This window comes from Adiantum capillus-veneris, chromosome 26 (assembly GCF_014529385.1).
Source record: "Adiantum capillus-veneris isolate H3 chromosome 26, ASM1452938v2, whole genome shotgun sequence".
NCBI classification, from domain to species: domain Eukaryota; kingdom Viridiplantae; phylum Streptophyta; class Polypodiopsida; order Polypodiales; family Pteridaceae; genus Adiantum; species Adiantum capillus-veneris.
Window position 1 is genome coordinate 19,500,920 of NC_140956.1, and position 20,336 is coordinate 19,521,255.

The window sequence follows — 20,336 nt, forward strand, 5'->3', positions numbered from 1 at the left end:
CCTCAACTCTATTTAAGCAACACCATTCCTCATTCATCCCCTTACCCACCTTGCCTATTATATAGAATTTCTTACACCACTAAAGTTTATAAGGTCCCCGTCCTTTTTAAATGAAAACGTCTCTATATGCTTCATTGGGTGCCATGATAACTGTTGCACTAGCTAAGTTTAAACATTTTTATGTACCAATGTAGAAGGATTAGCACATTTTATAAATCTTAAGCTGAGCTTAAACTTGGGATAGGAATTTTTTGAAAGGGACAACACACACACATAAACCCCGTAGGACTCTTTTAAAGGTTACACAGTATTCCTAAAGCTTATAAAATAATTTTGAATGCTCAAGAGCTAAGCGGGCAAAGTTTACCAGTGGGACTCACATAGGGTTGTGTAACCAAGATGCATATGGAAACAAATCCCTAGGCATGCCACTACAGCTGTTGGGTGTCCTATGGATGTTGCAATCCTGTTAAGCAACTACATGGCCCCCTAAGCAGGAAGGACAGCTAGTTGCTTTACCCTAAAAATCGCTAGTATAGGGTCTAAGTGTAATAAATCAAAGTCCATAGCAAGATAGCAAGGTGCGAACGACCGTGAAACGGGAACAAGCAACCAAGTGAATCACAATGAGCAAATAGTAACAGCTCAGAATGCCCAGGTTAGCTAAGTGTTTCAAGTTATGCTTTCATTCTGTAAATGACCTTCATGTAAGTTAGGATAGGACTCTAATTAAATAGAAACACATACCAAAACCAAAGGGCTTAGCCCTACGAACCAGGCATCTGTTTTGACAAGTAGAAAAGAATATGTTTGACCAAGGCATTTTGACAAGTAAGAAAGAATGTCTAGAGAGACTACTTCATATAAGAAAAAACCTTCGTAGAGAGAGGTAACATAAGTCACATCTTGACCCACCACCTTGTATGTGGTCGTGACAATACCAGGGTGACTTAAGTATGGCACTTTGCCCGTGATTAAACATAAATAAAAAATGTTTTAAGACATCAATAACTTACCTCATCCTTGACAGAGTAGCTAGTGTTATAGCAGAAGCGTAAACAGTAATGAGATGGAATTATGCCTACCTCACTAGCATGTCATGCACGCAAAGGCGTAAACCCTTAGTGACAATGACAAGCCCTAAAGATTGAGCCGATACCAAAAGTGCCTTGCACAATCGAACATGGATACATCACAATTCATTGGGGTTCCTTTGGCTTAGTGTGCAGAGAAATCAATGGTAGCTCAAATTGCAAGTGCTCTTGCCAAGCGAACGCTCAAAATGGTGTAGCTTTGCCAACCAAGAATGGTAGCTCAGAATGGCAAGTGTTCTTGCAGAGTGAACACTCAGAATGGCAATGTTTTATGAACTGACTTGCACGGTTAACCATTAAGTAAAGGGTCTTAAGGAAGCCTCATCCTACCAGTCTTGGATCAATTTTTCTCTATAGTCGGCCACACAACACCACACTTTTTTTTTTACTAAATCTGTTTTGATTAATTTACCAGTGGGAAACCTCAAAGCGAGGAAAACCCACCAAAAAGAAAGGGGGAACACAGAAGTGTTATGTGATGTGAAAGCGCTAAAAGCAAACATAGAAAAGTTTCAAGATTTCCAGGGATATGTCCCCAATATCAAAGGCAAAATGTAATGATTGCCTCAGCGAAATCTTGAACAAGGAAAAAGGATTCGCCTCATGCCGGTGAATGCGGAAATTGCGTTGGCGCCACAAAGACCATAGCGACCAAAATCTGACCTATGTGAAGATGGAAAATCGTTGAAAGGAATCCAGAAGAATGCCAAAAAGCCAAAATCGTTTATGGAAAACTCTTGAGGGAAATCGAAGGTGCATACAAGCAAAGACACGGCAAAGTAAAGCCCTAATGCAGCGACAATCCCAAAGCAGATGACCGACAGTCTCATTACTAGCGGAGCAACCGATACAATGAGAGGAGCTGATGTGACGCGCCGCAAGCAGAGTTCCAACCGGGAAAAGTCCCAGCAAACAACGCCAAAGAAACAGACGCTCCTTAAGAGGTAAGTGGGAATTCCAGATTGCAATAAGAGCCTTTCTCTACCATTGATCAGATTGTGTAAAGACCAGAGCGCATTATAGTGATCAGCCAGCCACGAGTCTTGCACAAGAGAAGCATAGATATGGCAGGCAGAAATCGCATCAAAAGGAATGTCCCATAAATTCCACTCCTGCATACGACATCCACTCGCCAGCGGCGTAATGGGGAGAAAAACAGCTAGCATATTCTGAAGCAAGCTCCAAATCTGACGATAATGCAAGCCCAACCCAAAGCGTGCTGCTGCCTCAAAAAAGTAAGCAAATTCCCATATGAATCCACTACATCATCCACCCTGCATATGCCTCAACCGGAGAGGAAAACAGCAAGCATATTCTGAAGCAAGCTCCAAATCTGACGATAATGCAAGCCCAACCCAAAGCATGTTGCCGCCTCAGAAAAAGTAAGCAAATTCCCATATGAATCCACGTATTTTGACCTTCATGGGGAGCATGATGAACGGAGGATTTAGACGGTTCCTCTCTATATGCGCAATAAGGCGCTTACCTGTTGGCGTGACATGACAGAGAAGCCTACGACGTGGGCTGATTACTGTGTGAAGTTCAAGAGGGATTTCGCCAAAATGGATCCTTTGAAGGCTTACGCCAAATTGCACAGTCTCTTGATGAAAGCTTTGTCTTTTGATAAGTATACGACAGCTTTCAAAGAGGCGCTCGCCTTCTGCAAGGTGGATTCCGCACACGCTGTGCAGATGTACTTGTTGGGATTACATGAGGATTACCATTGGGCCTTAATCAAGGACAAAGCCCCGACTAACGTCGAGGATGCAACGGCAAAGGCCAGGACGTTCCATTTGATAAATGGAGCGAATTATGAGAAGAAAAGAAATTTAGACCATCAATCCGGTGAGGGCGCTTCGAGGAAGCGACCGCGATTCCAGCATAAGTCCAAATCACCGCCGAGATCTTCTCAGGAGAAGAAGAAAGCCAAAAATGCTTCAATTGCTGATGCAGTGAAAAAGGGGGCTTGCTTCGGATGTGGCCAGACAGGTCACCAAATCAAGAATTGCCCCAAGAAGAAGAACACACAGAAACCGCAAGGTCGTCCTTCTGTTCAAATTCACGAGATCTCAGTTAACTCTGATGTCATTCAAGTTGAAATCCATCATTTGGCGCACAGTCCATGCACTAATTGTACTTTTAGCACCAAAGTGTTTGGTAAGCACGATCTTCTCCATTTCCCCATGAAGATCAATGGTCATGACGTGACCGTATCCTTGATAATGGAAGCTCACACAATTTTGTGGATGCAAAATTGGTGCAAAAACTGAGCCTGCGGACGCGAGAAAATGGCCATGAATATCGCATGAAGATGGCTCATGGCGAGGATACGGATGTATGGAATTGGATGGTTCCGGATTTGTCGCTCGAGCTAGCTGATTACAAAGAGAACCTGGATTTCCACATCATGCGCCTGCATAGAGTAGATGTTATTATAGGAATTCCATGATTTTATAATAAACAAGACTCATTGTATATAGACTATGTACATCACTCTCTTGTTTTTGTTAAGCAAGACATGCCTCATACATCTGTGTCGCTTTGTAATCAGAAGTCTGTAAATAATGGTTTTGCAATACCAATTGTTACTGCTTTGGAAATGTATAAAGAAACAAAGTCTTCTGATATTGACTTTTATCAATGTGTACCATCTGCTTGGTTTGATTCGTTAGTGCTTGGTACTTCTGTCACTGAATTTCGTAAAAATGTTTCATGTTCTTCTGTTGAACTTGGGGATTCCGACGAATCCAACCTTATCCGAGAAATCATGATTGATTTCAAGGATGTTTTTCCTGATGATCTACCTCCTGGCTTGCCGCCTTCAAGAGGAGTAGATCATGGCATTGAGTTGATGGCTGGTAGTGAGTCCTTCTCAAGCAACCCTATCGGTCTAGTAAAACCGAGGAGGACAAGATTCAGAGGCAGTTGAAAGATTATCTCGACAGAGGTTTTGTTCGACCAAGTAAATCCCCATGGGGAGCGCCAGTGTTACTTTCTTGAAAGAAGGATAACACTATGCGCTTTCGCGTGGATTACAAGAGGTTGAATAAGCTCACTGTCAAGAATAAGTATCCGCTCCCACGCATGGACGATTTGATAGATTGGCTCCATGGAGCATTGTATTTTACAGTGATAGACCTGCGATCATGCTGTCATTAGATACGGATCAAACTGGAAGATGTTCCTAAGACAGCTTTCCATACGCGTTATGGTCACTACGAGTTTTTGGTCTTGCCCTTTGGTTTGACCAACACTCCAGCTACATTTCAGCAGAGGATGAATGATCTACTGAGACCGTTTCTAGGCAACTTCGTTGTTGTATTTCTCGATGACATCTTGATCTACAGCCGAAGTTTGTCTGAGCACCTAGCGCATATACGCATTGTTCTCGAAGTACTAAGAACTGAGAAGCTTTATGCTAAGGCTTCCAAGTGTGAATTCTTCAAGAAAGAGCTTCTGTACTCGCGTCACATCATTACTCGCGATGGAAATCACGTTGACCCTGAAAAGTTAGATAAAGTGTGAAATTGGCCCATTCTGAAGAATGTACGCCAAGTAAAGTCCTTTTTAGGCATTACTGGATTCTTTCGCAAGTTTATCAAGGATTACTCTAAAGTTGTTGCTCCGCTTACGCAACTTTTAAAAGGAGGGGTGAAAGGGCCGAAGACTTCGGGTCCTCATCGTAAAGGTAACCCCCCTGTTGTCTGAAATGAGCGTCTCGACGAGAGCTTTCGGACACTAAAGCACTTGGTGACTACTACGTCAGTATTGCACATTGTGGATCCTAGCGAAACAGGTGCTAGTGATTATGCCATTGGTGCGGCATTATACCAGGATGGACATCCTGTTGCGTTTGAAAGTAAGAAACTTTCTGATGTTGAGATGCGTTATCCAACGTATACGAGAAGGAGCTTTACGCTGTAGTCCACGCCTTGAGAAAATGGCGACACTACTTGTATGGCTCTACGTTTGTAGCATGGACAGACCATCACTCCTTGCGCTATGTCTATGATCAGGGTGCTCAGAGGCCCGAAGGCTAGATGGGTTGCGCTTATGCAAGAGTTTGACTTTGAGATCCGTTATAGAAAAGGATCCAACAATCGAGTTGCCGATGCACTCAGCCGGATTCCTGAGATTAATGCCTTGTCTATGGCTGAAATCTCGACGGATTTCTATCTCTCTCCGAGGGCTATGTCGTTCCGATGGCCATTTTGGCAAGATAAGGAACGAGGTCCAAGCGGGGTATCACTCACGTACAGGCTTGGGTGATCCGTAGACCTAAGTGAGTCGTGCTGGAGAGACGAGACAACAACAATATTCCTTTAGAGGTGGACTATTGTTCAGAAATGGTAACAGTGTGCCGGAAATCGATGAGGTTCGACAAAGGATTTTGTGCGAATGCCACGATGTTCCTAGCGCTGGGCACCCAGGCATCCAAAGAACTTTGGCTTTGGTCAAGCGATATTTCTATTGGCCAAGAATGCGCTCTTACATAGAGAGCTATGTGAAAAGATGCGCTGAGTGTCAGGTCAATAAGGCAGAGCGCCTTAAGAAAGTTGGCCTGCTATATCCATTGGAAATTCCAGATGCCAAGCGGCAGAGTATTTCCATGGACTTTATCATTGGTTTGCCAAATACTAGTGGGGGCAACGATGCCATTTGGATTGTGTTCAATAGACTCACAAAGATGGCAAAGTTTATACCAACGAAGTCGACAGTAAAAAGCCATGAATTGGAAGTTTTATTTGTCGATCGGCTTTATAAGCTGTATGGTCTGCCAGAGGACATCGTCAGTGATCGAGATACTAAGTTCACTGGCCGATTTTGGCGAGATGTATTTGCTCATCTTTAGACGAAGTTGAGTATGTCGTCTTCTGACCATCCTGAGTCCGACGGACAAACTGAGAGGATGAATCAGACGTTAGAGGACATGTTGAGAGCCTATGTCTCTCATAGGTAGTCTGATTGGGAACGGTATCTTCCACAGTTAGAGTTTGCCTATAATAGTAGCAAGCATTCTGCTACTAGATTTAGCCCATTCGTGCTAATGTATGGATTTGAGCCTAAATGCCCGATTGCTATTGGCTTGGAAAAAGTCAAGGAACGCCAAGCTCGTGATTTCTTGTAAGGCATGCAAGAAATGCTCAAGGATAGTATAGTATAAGAACGGCTCGTGATCGAGTCACTGCTTATGCTAATCAAAGAGGTCTCCAGAACTCTAGATGTGGGACAATGGGTCTATCTGAAGATACCCAAGGATTCCAAGACTATGCAAACAGGAAAGCATTATAAGCTTTCAGCTAGATATTGTGGTCCGTTCTTGATCACAAAGAAAATTGGCCAAGTTGCCTATAAACTGGCTCTTTCTTAGGATGCTAGTGTACATCTAGTGTTTCATGTCAGCCGCCTTAAAGTGAAATTAGGCAAAGCCGACGTTGTTGTGCCTATCGAGGAAAATGTATGGCAAGATATGCAGACCGAGTATATTCCTCGAGAACCAGAGGCAATTTTAGATCATCGTACCCGTCATTCCCGCCAAAAGGCTTATGATGAGTACTTAATTAAATGGAAGGGTCAATCTGAAAGGTTTGCTACTTGAGAACCAGTTAGAGCTTTGAAAGCTCAGTATCCCCAGACATCAATGGTTCTCAAGGGAGGAAGTATGTTATGTCCCGGGAGCTCATGGGAGAGGGGATCCAGCCTAGACGCCGTCAGGATGGGCGTCCAATGTCCGGACGGACGTAGTGTAAACCCGGCCAATGTGGCCGGCCATTATTATAAAAGAGAGGCCAAGGCCTCATTTGCAGTAATCGACCCCCACTGGCAGAGTGCCAGTGGTTAGCCCACGAGGCTAGGAGTGCGCGAGGTCACCTCGAGGAGGTAAGGCCGGGTGGTATGGGACGCTCGGTCTTACAGGTGCACGCCTACATCCTCGGACGCTGGCCCGAGCACGAGGGAGCTACCGGATGGTGGCTATGGTTGGGTGGTTCGTCCGGTGTATGTCTATAGGCGTCCGTGTAGCCGGGAGATCCACTCCCTGCGTTCGTTTCACTAACCATAATAAGAACACCCCAAAAGCCCAACGAACCAGCATATGCTATCCAGTATCCCACAAAATACAAGCATTGCCCAGCATAATCATGTTGATTGTGCTCTTGCAAAACCACAATGTCTGCCTTGCATGTATGTACATAGTGGCAGGTTAGTCTCCAGTTATCAGGGTTACATAATCCATGCACATTATATGAAATGCATTTTACACAACTATGCATTCAAGAGATATGTACAGAGGCAAAGTAAGGAAGGGACTAAGTTGACGTGCCCATAAGCACATCAACATCAACAGCCGACGACTCAACCACAGTATTCTGTATGCCTCTCTCAGAGGCAACTAAGCTTTCACATGCTTGAAAAGTCCCATGAACCACTGCATCCCTGTAAGAGTGCACCACCTTATTCCATGCATCCGCAAGAGTGCAATTATCATTACAAGGAAGGGGTTTTTGTCCTGCAAATTTTACCTCAGGAGAAGAAAGCTGCAAGCGCATCTTAACAGTCTTCTTGGTGGTTACCCAAGAAGATCCTTCTGCCGAGTCCACATTTTTCCCTCTGTTTTTGGTTTCCGAAGAAGAAATCGACTTTCCTTTACCCGAAGGATTTGTGGAAGCAGCAGGTTTAACCTTGCCTTTCTCCACAGGTAAGACATTAGGCAATGTAGAATTTGCAAAAGTGGCAGATCTCGGATTAGGGACTTCTCTTTCATTAGAGAGCGCAAGCTGAGGGACGGCTAAAAGAGGGGGTTGCAAAACAGGCTCAGAACATTTAGATTGCATGTGTCCAAATTTCCCACAACGAAAGCATGAATTTGCAAATTTTCTCAATCTAAGATGAAAGGGCATTTCCTAATGAGTGGATCCCCTGAATTGACAGTAATACCCTCAAGGGTGGTATCCCAAAGCACACAAAGCGATTTGTATTGGCATCGAGTTTGGGAGGACAAATCACTTTTCCCAAACGAGAGGCGACCATACGAAGAAAGTGGCGCCAAGTGCGTGGAAAATTAAGGATTTCCACCCATACGGAGCACTTATGACGGATTAGGCTTTGATAGTCCTTGCTAAGTGCCCACGGCAATACATGTGTCATCTGAGTACCAAAAAACACAGGAGACAACTCAAGCAACATGTTACGGGCATCAGTGTTTGCTAGAAAAACTTCATAGAATCCTCTGGCACCAAACTAAACGCCTCGAATTGCCTGGCGTTTAAGCATGAAGTCCACCCACTGACCCATGTCTTGCACAGTGGGCCTCTTGCCTGGGAAAAACAGAATAACCGCATTCAAACATATTGTGCCACTGGGTCCATCAATGCTTGAACAGGAATGATACGCATACGCGGCTCGCTGCTGCTGCTCACGCTCCTGCTCGCCATCGCCATCGCCATCTCCATCCTCTACTCACCCCCCAGCTCCCCCTCGCGCTGCCCTGAGCAAGCCGCCCGACGCGCGCTGCCCTATGCTACTTGCCCGCCCCTCATACCCCTTCCTCGCGCTGCCCACAGCCTGGCTGTCCACATTCCCCCCACCCCCACCTCGGGTTTTCGTTCGGTGTTGGTTCACGAAGATACTGACTCGCTTCGTTCGCATCGACACCCTCGACTCCCCTTCGCTCGCCTTCGCAGCAGAGCAGACAGAGATGGAAAATTTTGCTCCGCCACAGAGGGACTCCACTGCAGCCCCCTCGCCCAACCTTGCAAAACCAACCATCCGACTTGCCCTTTCGCCGACAGAATAAGCAAGCTTAGAGGCAGAGGTGACGCGCCTTTATGGAACCTCTGTTATCTGCAAGATTCTCAGCACCAGACCAGCAGAGGGGAGGTGCGCGATCTGTTTTAACCCCGCGGGGAGGGTTATGTATGACTATTGCAGATTCTTTGCAGTATGCCGTTGTGGACAGAGGGATTATTGTGCTAGGCAAGGCTCAGTGGATTACTATGCAGGTTCAGGGTTGCCTCATGGGCTTCCTGAACATCTCTGCATCCAACGTGGCGAGTGCATGTGCAGAGTTTTGGTCTCACATTGTAGAGTCTCTGCCGCAAGCAGAGCAATGGTGCATTGGGGGTGACTTCAACATGTTGGAGGACCCCTCACACTATTGAAGGTAGCCACACTACAGTGCATGAGGTTGAGTTGGCAACTTGGGAGAGGTTGTCTGCGGGTTTCAGATGTGTGGCGTATTCTAGCTTTGTGAGGCCCCCAGACAGCCTGCTAGCCTTCTCTCATTCGGACCGCAGAGTGGAAAAAGTGAATCTATCTCAGATAGATCGCTTCTACACTAGTGACCATTTCTATGACTTGGGTGGGACAGTTTGCATTCTGGCTGGGACTTCTTTTTATGACCATGCACCAATGATCCTCACAATGACAGATAGACAAAGGAGGGGGAGCACGATGCTACGCATCCCTGAGAGTGTCTTGCTGGACTCTGCGCTCCAAGAGCGAGTGGTGGCTCTTTGGACAAAGGGCTTAGACATGCATGACTCTCCTGCTGACACAGTGGCTTCTGGACTTGCTCAGCTTAGTCGGCTATTTCTCCAAGAGTCTACGGCCTGCCTGGCTGCACCGAGAGAGGAGCAGTAGCGTCTCCGACGAGGCGTTGCTTCCTTGCAGAGGATGGAGGAGCAGCATCGAGACAGCCCCTGGTTGGAGGAGCAGTTGCAGCAGGCTCGCCAGGAGCTTGCGAGCACAGAGGAGAGGCGCCATGAGTTTGCTTTTCATCGAGCGACAGGCATCTCAACGGACCCAGGTAGGTGACAGAATGAGAGGAGCTTTTTTTGAGACAGTGGGGTCCTGACATGCACATGCCAGGGTCAGCCAGTTGAGGAGGCCTAACGGGTCAGTTGCTTCAGAGCCAGAGGACATACGTGCAGTTGCTACTGACTTTTACTGTGACCTGCTGTAAGCTAGCCTCAGCCAGAGCGTCGGGATGCATAGAGAGAGCAGGTGTGGGCACAGATGTCTTGGTTTCTGACTGAGGAGATTCGCTAGAGGCTTGAGCTGCCTCTTCAGTTAGAGGAGCTCCACGTGGCCCTCAGAGCACTTTCCCCGCGGTAGTTGTCCAAGTGAGGATGGTTGACTCCCAATTTTTTCTTGGAGTACTGGGACTTGCTTGGCTAAGATCTCTGCAGCGCTTTTCAATACATCCTACACACAAGAGAGATGCCTGACAACATGAGTGAGGGCCTAATTTACCTCATTCCTAAGGAGGGTTGCTCCTTGGATGAGATTCGACAGTGGCGGCCCATCACCATCCTCAACTCAGCCTACAAAATTCTTGCCAAAGCTCTAAGTTTGAGGATTCAGCCACTTCTAGAGAGCCTTATACATGGGACACAGATAGGTTTTGTCAAGGAGCGTAGTATCCTTGACAACATCTTTACTTATTGGGAGGCATCTGCCCTCGCGCGCCTCTATGGTGAGGATCTGGTGATACTTCTTCTCGATTTTGAGAAGGCCTACGATAGAGTTGACTGGGACTTTTTGGAGGGCACTCTACACAGGATGGGCTTCTCAGATGCCTGGATCAAAGGTGTGTCAACTCTTTTCAGACGAGCACACAGTAAGGTACTTTTGTCAAGTGGTAGAGGATCGTTTCATTCTCACACGTTCGGTCAGACAGGCCTGCCCTCTTGCCCCCTTCCTCTTTCGGTTCTATGCGGAGGCGATGAGCAGGTTTTTGGATTCACAACAAGTTGGTCTACATGGCTTCGCCCTCCCTATTCGGGGAGATGAGCTACTGGATGTTGACTTTGCAGACGACTCAGCCTTGTACTTGGAGGGCCAGGAGGCCAACCTTCACAAGTGTGAGCAAGCTCTTGAGACCTTTTTTTGTGCATCAGACGCACTGATCAACTGGAGAAAGACAGTGGCTTTCTTGGTTGGTAGTGCTCCTAGCCTCATTGGCTGCCAGGTGAGGGTTTCAAATGGATTCCTCCATGGACTGTAGCTTGATACTTGGGCTGTCAGGTTGGCTTGGACTTGTCTGTTGAGCAACAAATTGCTCTCCTCCTCTTGTCCATCAGGAGGAAGTTGTTGCGCATTGATCAACTCGAGAAAGACGGTGGCTTTCTTGGTTGGTAATACTCCTAGCCTCATTGGCTGCCAGGTGAGGGTTTCAAATGGATTCCCCCATGGACTGTAGTTCGATACTTGGGCTGTCAGGTTGGCTTGGACTTGTCTTCTGAGCAATAGATTGCTCTCCTCTTCCTGTCCATCAGAAGGAAGTTGTTACATTGGAGCTCTGCACGTTTTTCTCTGGCAGGCAAAGTTGTAGTGGCCAACCAGGTGTTGTTGGCTACTATGTGGTATATCACTTCTTGTTGAATCTTCTCGAGTTCCTGCATCAGACAGGTAGAGAGGCTGATCAAAAACTTCCTTTGGTCACGGCGGGACGCTCACTTAGCCCGGGCCAAAGTGGCCTGGCAGGTCATCACTCTTCCTTGTTCTCAGGGAGGGTTAGGGATTATAGACCCAGCACAGCAGAGCAGAGTCCTTTGTCACAACTCTGTGACGTGGCTGCCTAGTACACATACCCACCTTCTTGCAAAGGCAACCCCCCCCCCCCCCCCCCCCCCCCCCCCCCCCGGCTGGCTTGCTGACGTGGCTGGATGTACAACAGGCCCGAAAAATGCGGCAGGGCTGACATATGACAGCTGTACGGACGCCCGCAAATCGGCGCGCACTTTGCGGTAGCTTTTGGGCATTGCTTTTTCTACCCAAGAGATGAGAGAGAGAGAGAGAGAGAGAAGCTTTTGCTTTATTTTCCTCTCATAAAAGAGAGAGAGCTTGTGAGAGAAAGAAAGCTCTTGCTTTATTTTTACAGGGCTTTTGATTTTCAGCTTTTGGGCTCTACTTTTGGCATCCCTTGTAAACCCTTTAAATTAGTCTCTGGGCTCTCACTTCTCAAAGCATCTGGACGCAAAGTCTGACAGTGAGTCCCGGCGACTTACTTGTACTTTGAGTTGCAGATTAATACAAAAAGAAATACCGAAAGGGGCGCCAGTCTTTGGGGCCAATATCTCTAGGCACGGAAGTCCGTCGAGCAAGTGTGAACTGTGAACTGTTTTGAAGAGATTATTTGTGGTGTCGCGGTAGATTCTCGACTTGGAATGTCCAAGTCTGTTACAATGGAATTAGAGCACGGCCGATTTATCTTCTACGGGAAATCCGATCCCTTTTTCGCGGCACTTATGGCTTCAGGCAAAGATCAGTCGACTTCCTCTGCATCCAGAGATGCGGGAGGAGATCACAACAAAGATTCACGCGAGGAGTACGGCCCTCGGCCTACTCAAGTGGAGCTCGAAGAGATGGAGCGTCAAAGATTGATCGGCGACGCAACAAAGATGATGCTCAATTTTGCTAAGGACCCAAAATTTGCAAAATATATGAGCGAGACTTCTTTCGATGAGGTGCACATACAGTGGCGGCAGACCACAGCCCTCAAATCGTCCTTGAAGGAACCTCCTACTCCGAGGATGTACACATAGCAAGAATTAGAAGAGGTGGTTGATGCACGAATTGCTCACCTTTTTGACGCGCACAACAAAACTAAAAAGCACGACAAAAAGTAGAAGAAAGGCACTGACTTACCTGGTTATTTGGGTCGTCAGTCTACATTTTGAAAAGGCAAGAAAGCAAAAGAAGCATGTTCGATTTGAAGGAGTACCCAATTCTTCTTCTTCTTCTTCTTCTTCTTCGAGTTCTTCTAGCTCCTCTGACTCGAGCGAAGAAGACAGAAGAGGCAAAAAGCGAAGCAAAACGCAACGCTTCGGAAAGGGTAAGAAAAAGGCAAAGAAGCCTAAATCTCGCCCCGTGGTTGACAGTTCTACAAAGGACTTGCCTTCAGATAGTTTGGACTCTGATGACAGCATCTTTTACACAAAGAAGAAGAATTTTTATAAAGCCAACCAGCATGACTTTCTGGAAGATAAAAGCAAGAAAGTCCGAGAGTTTAAGGAAGGTGGATAGTCAATTAAATTTGACACGTTTTCTGGTTATAGAGATGCTTCGAAAGCTTTGTCTTTTATACAGCAGTTTGACATGCTTTCTCAAGAGGGCGTTACTCAGCCTCTTACTTTTAGGGGAATGCTCGAACTTAGTGGTCCACGCTTCTATTAAACAAGACAGCGCCAGTTGAATGGTTGAAATTCAAAAGACTTTTCATCTCTTCATGGCTGACTCGAGAGCACGAACGCGACATACGAACTGCTTGGAACCATCTACGAATGACCAAGAAGGATGCAGTGGACACTTATTGCGAGAGATTCTAGAGCTCTTTTCTACCCGCCTCTTCATTTAAGAAGATCTCATTCAAGGAACAGATTGAGCGGTTTACCTTGGGTCTTCCTACAGAGATCCGAGATCGCTGCTTAGAATACAGTCAGCTTCCATTCAGGAGTTGATGAGTCATGCGAAACGGGGTTTTCCATTCACTCTGGCAATCTGACCTACCCCACAGATGAGATCATGACACAAAGAACCGAACAGACTTTAAAAAATGAAAGTAGAAAGAGAAAGAGCAACCCAGAACAGAAAGAAAAGGATGCACGACCCAAACTTGCTCCTCAAGAGAGGGCTCGCTACATAAAGGAGGGGAAGTTCTTTGGATGCGGCAAAACTAGGCATATCTCCGCTAAGTGCCCTAAAAAGGCACAGAAAGAACAGAATGATAAGGACGGCGAAAGGCCTGAGAGTTCGAGAGTAGCTGAGGACCATGGAAGAAAAGGCAAGATGAAAACAAGGCACATAAGGACAGAAAGAATAAGGGTAAAGTTAGAAGGGAGTTCTTGGTTAAATTCAAGAACTATCCTGCATTCGATGTGAAGTGGATGGAGGAGGAGGACCTAGCAGATACTCCTCGAATTGTGAAACTTTACCTTAAAGCTTTTGGTTTAGCATAGTCTACTCCAAATGGAACCCCGAATTCAACTTGGCCGGAGATAAGGTGCAGTGGGTGCACACGAGGGGAGTTACTCCGCTCCTTTGTCAACAGATGCCTCGATTTTTTTTTTTAATACTAGAGTCACCGATGTCTCTTTGAGCTTCAGGGATACTGAGAGCTAACACTATTCTTCCAGAAAGTGAGAGACGAAATGACTCCAGCATTTTGGTCCGAATGATCTCGATACACATGGTTGCATTAGGGATTAGTCAGTCGGGCATCTCTGATGTCTTGAGTGGATCTAGATGCGATTGCTAATTGCATTGCCGATATATCATGGTCTGAGATCCGAATCAATGTTGGATGTGATTTGTCATGTGATGTCAAGTGATAACGTGTGATGTGACTGTCCATTGGTACATGTGCTAGATGTGTGCGTCAGTGCTAACAGTCAGTGTCTGCTAAGATAGTTTATGGCTTCTGTCTGTTTTGCAGGGGTAATCGAGGGCGATTACGATGCTTTCAAGAGAGGGGTATGTCACAACTCTCTGACGTGGCTGCCCAGTACACGTACACACCTTCTTGCACAAGACCCCTGCCCCGGCTGGCTTGCTGACATGGCTGGCTGTACGGCAGGCTCGAAAAATGCGACAGGGCTGACACGTAGCAGCAGTACAGACGCTCGCAAATCGCGGCGCAATTTGCGACAGCTTTTGGACATTGCTTTTTCTACGCAAGAGATGAGAGAGAGAGGATCTTTTGCTTTATTTTCCTCTCATGAAAGAGAGAGAGCTTGTGAGAGACAGAAAGCCCTTGCTTTAATATTTACAGAGCTTTTGATTTTCAGCATTTGGGCTCTGCTTTTTGCATACCTTGTAAACTCTTTAAATTAGTCTCTGGGCTCTCACTCCTAAGAGCATCTGGACGCAGAGTCTGAGAGTGAGTCCCGACGACTTACTTGTACTTTGAGTTGCAGATTAATACAAAAAGAAATATCGAAAGGGGCGGTAGTCTTTGGGGCCAATATCTCTAGGCACGGAACTCCGCCGGCGGGCCAGTGTCGAATCAAGTGTGAACTGTGAACTATTTTGAGGTCATTATTTGTGGTGTCACGGTAGATTCTCGACTTGGAGTGTCCAAGTCTGTTACACCCTTCTTGGCAAGTTTGTTGGTAGAGGATTGCTTCCAGGGGAGGAGCCCTGGAAGGAGTTTTTGCTTCAGCGGCTTAGTGCTAGAGTACCTCACGCTGGAGGCCCCTAGCGACCTTCGACCAGATGATTTTTGCAGATGCGCAGAGCTGGCCTGAGTAGGAGACTAGAGGACCGTTTTGCTCTGAGTCTGCTCCGCTCCTGGGAGCAACTGCACAGAGGCCTGAAGCAGCATCAACCTGCTTGCGCGGAGGAGCGCCTAAGACAGCCCCTTGTTTGGAACCCCATGGTTAGCACTCAGAGAGGCCACTTGGTTAGTAGTAGGCCTCATGTTTCTTGGGGTCTCATGGCAGAGGGTCCAGCATGCACCTTAGATAACTGGCTACAGTTTTCAGGCTTGTCAAAGGAACTTCAAAGCATCCAACTACAGGGCATGAGAGGGGTGCAGAGCAAGTGTCAAGACATCACAGAGGCAGTACAAGTTGAGTGACTCACACCTCTTGAGTCAGCAGCGCCCAGATGGATGGGGGCCTTCACTCGACTCGAGGTTCTCATCGCAGTTCGGGCTTGCTCAAAGACTATACCCTCCCTGTTTTTCGAACTACACGATGAGGGTCGTTTTTCAGTAGAGGCCCCACAGGTGGCAGAGTGCTGCTTTCAGAGGATCCGAGTTGTGGGCATCTGTGGGAGGACTTGTGTCATAGATCCAGACCCAGCAGCTCTCGAGACTGGCCACTGGAGACTGTGGGCTTGGGAGAGCTGTCCACTGGCACGAGTGCAGTGGGATCCTCGAGAGTGGTTTTGCAGGGACCTTTTCTCCTCAGCCGACCATCCAGGTGCTGAGACCAGCCCATAGGGCGTTAAGACTTTGGCTTTCACCCGAAATTCTTTACTTTAGACACACGCACAGAGAACCTACGACGGGGATTAACACTTAAAACACATTAAACACGGCTCGGAAGCCTCCAAGAAGACGCCGACAACCTGTAGGCCCCGAAATTGGCACCTCTTTCGGTATTTCTTTATTCTTTAAGAGGGTAGCTTACAAGAAGAGTCCTGGGAATTCTTTAACTGTATCCATCTAGATACCACCTGTTCTGGTAAAATTTCGGCAACAAAACAACCCCAAAACTTGCCCGAAACCAATTCCCATGCTGGAACTCACTTCCACTGACAAAAACCCTATGATTTCTGCCCAAAAACAGCAAATTCAGCACACTGTATTTAGTTATTTTTGCCCTGTTTTCAGCCCTAAACAATCCCTAAACTGTCCTCTAGCAATGGGCCACTGTTCCCAATGGTTTTGGCCTCGTATGGCTGGAAAACAGTCAAAATTTCAGCGCATAACCAGCGCTGAAAATGCACCTTTACGGTGAGGTTATCACCCTCAGTGGTGCCTACTTTTGGAGTAGCAGTGAGCTACTCATGTTCCTCCTCAGAGAGGCTATTGCCTCAGCAAAAACGCATGTAGCCATACAACTGTACATGAGTCAAACGAAGAGCTCTCTTCTGGGGCATCACATTACTGCACGCAGGGAAGACAGAGAGCAGTGTGAGGTGTGCAGGACATGACTTCTTGCACCGCATTGTACATGAGAGGGAAAGTTTTACAGTCAATAGCTCTTAACCTGTGATGACAGTTTGCAAATGAGACCCCTCTAAGCTACAAATCGAGTGCCCCTTTTGCTGCATGAGAAAAGTACACAACTAGGTGTCACTTGGCACATTTACAAGCAATTTCCCGTTTCGGGGTTTCCGCTTAAAAATCTCCCGACCGGTTGCCCAGTTGACTTCGCAATAGAGTTCTAAAATGTTCCCCTTGTCATTCCGGAGGTAATGACGCGAACAAATTTTATGGCCCAAAATAGCAGTTCCCTAAAATTTAGGGGATGCTTCCGTTGGACTCCCACTGGTCATCAAACCATCTATCCCCACTGAAACCGCATCCAAAACGGCAATGTGGCCCAACTGTAGGGTACTTTCCCTCGGTGACCCCACCTTGGCACTATGCCTCTATTGAGTTCTCTGCCTAGTATCCACCAACTTCCTAAGTGTGACGCGGGAGACCTACATGATCTTGAACTGAGCCTAGACATCCTCTTACTATACGAGTTCCAGTGCCGACCAACTTCCCGTCTATGGGTGAAACTACCGTTCACATTGGCCATACAATGTCTGACCCTTTGCAACTTCAAAAAGAGGATCTCAAAAATTTTTAAAAAAATTATTGGAAAGAAACCAACAACTAAGGTTAGTAGTTGCCACGTCCTTGTGACATAGTTAACAGTTGCCACGTCCTCGTGACATACCCCCCTCTTGAAATTGCAAACGTCCTCGATTGCATACCATAAATACATGCCACTGATGATCTTGTGTTGTTAGCACTCTTTGTCACAAGATGGGCACCACGTGCCAATAGAAAAGAACAGACTAAACAGCCTTTTAGCACTCCAATAACAACTGAACTAAAAGAGAGAGACGACACGCCACACGGAGTGGCGGAATTCCACCCCAAAGAGTATTGGCCCCAAACCTTGTCGCCCCTTTCGGTATTTCTTTATGTTGCTTCAACACAGTACAAGCCGATACTCCAGACTCTGCACCTTCTCCAAGAAGCATGCCAGAGAATGAGCTAACCTCATATTTAAAGGCCCTAGGTCCCAAAAGCAGTTTACATTAAAAAGCCTTCAAACTCAAAAGCATCTGGTTCAAAAGCAAAGCCAAAAAGCTGCCAACGTAAAATCCGGAATTCCATACAGCTCCCATGTCAACAATCAGCGCAAAACGCGGAAATCCGTACATCCAGTCACGTCATCATGCCAACGCAATTTTGGGAAATCTCCCACGTCATCAGTTTGCGTGTGTGTGCGGGTCCTACTTTATTTTAATCCTTTATGTCACTCCGATGGGGCCCCCATATGTTGGTAGGACTTCTTCTTCTGTTACTTGTTCTTCTTAGGGTTTAGGCCCCCTCGGCCGGCATCTACAAGTTGACTCCATTCTTCAGGGCTTTGACACGTCAGCAGTTTGTTACACTCTTTTATCATTGCATGTATCCGCAAGAAAGGTCGTAACACATAGATACAAATGTGGGGCAGAAGTAGGCTGTCACCCAAACGCTTCAAGGTAAAGCTGCAATACATTTGGTGACTCTGACACTTCATGCTCTTCCATCCACTTTGCATCCATAGGTGGATAGTTCTTGAACTTCACCAAGTAACGTCTTGCAACCTGTCCTTTAACTTTCCTGTCCTTATGTGCCAAAACTTGCTCAAGTACCAAGATCTCATCAAGTTCCTCAACTTCTGGTTGATCCTCATCTGGCATATCTTCTGGCACATCTCCCACGAAGAGTCTTAGTAGACTCACGTGAAACGCATTGTGAATCTTCCACGCATAAAGGCAATTTCAGCCTGTAAGCTATATCACCTCATCTTGTCAAGCACTTGAAAAGGCCCATAGTAACGCATGCTGAGCTTAGGAAACAACCATTCCTTGCCCTTCATCTTCTTTAACCTTGCCTTCTCGAACCTTAACAGAACCCAATCACCAAGTGATAATAGCAATTCACGACGGTCGCAGCCTTTTTCTGCTTTGCGTGAGTCTTCTCCAAGGCAAATTTAATTTTCTTGTACATTTCATCCATGTTCTCAACATATCAATCTGCCTCAAAGTTCTTGTCCTTTGTATGCAAAATGGGAGGACCTTTTTCCCGTCTTCGACAATCTCAAAAGGTGCCTTGCCAGTCGCCAAATGCACCGTATTGTTGTACGCATACTCAAGCATAGGCAAATACTGTTCCCCTTGCCCTTGTTATTTGACACATAGCATTTCAATAGATCCAAGACAGTAGAATTAGCCTCTTCTGACTATCCATCAGTTTGTGGATGAAACGAAGACAAGAACTTAAGCGTAGTGCCCATGTTCTCAAACAATCAATCATCTCCAAAACAAACTTGTCATGCGATGATCACGATCAATGACAGTCGATTGTGGCATACCATGGTACTTACACACATTGTACATGAACAAGCGTGCCATCTAATCAGATTTATCTTCTTCCTAACAGGAATAAAATGGGCCTACTTACTGAACCTGCAGATAATGGTCCATATACCATCATTCCCTGTTGGCATTCTTGAAAGATCAAAGATAAAGTCCATAGCAATGCTTTCCCACGGCTTATCCGGGATCGGCAATGGTTGTAACAGCCCTAGTGCCTTTTGCCTGTCAAACTTGCCCTTTTGGCAGATCAGGCATGCTCGTACAAAGGCATCCACGTCTCTCCTCAAGGTAGGCCAACAAAAGAATGTCTCTACCGCTTTAATTGTCACATCAATACCACGATGCCCTGCATACGGTGGGACATGACTCTCTAGCATGACCTTATGTCGCAATGGCTTAGTGACACAAAGTCTGCCATGCATCATCATAAAATCATCTATGAGCGTGTAGTGCTCATGATGTTGCCCCTCTTGTAACTATTCAAAGACCCTTGCAAAGTCTTCATCAGTAGCATATTGTTCCTTCATGTCATCCACCTCATGATAATAAGGAATTGACACAGATGAAACTTGTGGCTTCCTTGATAACGCATCATCCACAATATTCTTCTTGCCTTCCACATGCATAATCTAGAAGTGGAACATAGAAAGGATGTTTGCCCATCGCATATGCTTTTCGGATAACTTTGACTATGTCAAGAAGTATCGCAAGGTCTGATGGTCTAATTGGACAACAAAATCAGCACCTAAAAAGAAGTGCTTCCAACTAGAAAGCGCATGAATCACGCCACGAGCTCTTTCTCATAGACTTGCATAGTCTTCTCTGGCCCTTACAAAATTCAACTTTCATAAGCTTCTACCCATCCATCTTGCATTAGCATTGATCCGATGCTACTCCCACACGCGTCACACTGGACCACAAATGACTTCCTCAGATCTGGCAAAACAATTATTGGATCTGAAGTCAACTTTTCCATTAAGAGACTAAAAGCTGAAATCTCTTCTTGGGTCCATCTCAAAGTGACCGCAAAGCGTAAATGTGATGCTATCTCTGCAAAATTCTTGATAAACCTTCTATAGTAGGAACACAATCCCAAGAAGCTTCTAACATCGTGCACAGTCTTCAAGTCTCGCCATGTCTTAATAGCTT

At 46.2% G+C, this 20,336-nt stretch overlaps 1 protein-coding gene across 2 annotated transcripts in view; it reads right to left on the bottom strand.

Moving 5' to 3' along the window:
• Positions 1–20,336, bottom strand: part of GYRA (DNA GYRASE A) — a 213,230-nt gene that overhangs the window by 101,187 nt on the left and 91,707 nt on the right. The window lies entirely within an intron of this gene.